The following is a 560-nucleotide window of genomic DNA, read 5'->3' as shown; positions in this document are numbered from 1 at the left end:
CGCCAAGCGACCTTTCCCGGCGGCCGCGAGACGCCGCCTTCGCCATTTCATCTTCATCACTGTGAGCGTAGACACTTGTCTTCCATAAGCTTTTTAGGACTGAGAAAGGTGTTTTAAAGCACGTCTGGGATCTCCAATCTGTTTTTCAGAGTGTGAATTTCCTTTTAAAATTTGGCATCTCTCCTACCTGGGCCACACCCTACGCCCGCTCCCCCACCTCCTGGCCGACGGGAAGGTNCACGGACACTCAAGTCCCAGGCCTGTCTCGCGTGGGGCGCACAGCAGGGAGGAATCAGAAAGCACAAAATTCAACAAGAAACCGATGCGTGTTGGGCGCGAAACGTCGACGCGCCCCAAAGGAACGCTAAGAAAGGCAGGGANTGTGCCCGCGTTTGCGAGTGCGTGCGTCCGTCTGAGCGTGTAGGACTGGGGAACTTGGAGATTATTTTTCTCCTCTCTTTTTTCCCTCCCGTGCTGGTGGTTGTAAACTTGATTGGCATTGGCTGCGCCCACTGACCCCTGCGCCGAGTCCACTGAAAATTTAAGGTGGATCCGAAAGG

The sequence above is a fragment of the Crocuta crocuta genome, unplaced genomic scaffold (genome assembly GCF_008692635.1).
Source record: "Crocuta crocuta isolate KB4526 unplaced genomic scaffold, BGI_CrCroc_1.0 scaffold262, whole genome shotgun sequence".
Lineage (NCBI taxonomy): Eukaryota > Metazoa > Chordata > Mammalia > Carnivora > Hyaenidae > Crocuta > Crocuta crocuta.
This window is presented reverse-complemented; position numbering follows the sequence as displayed.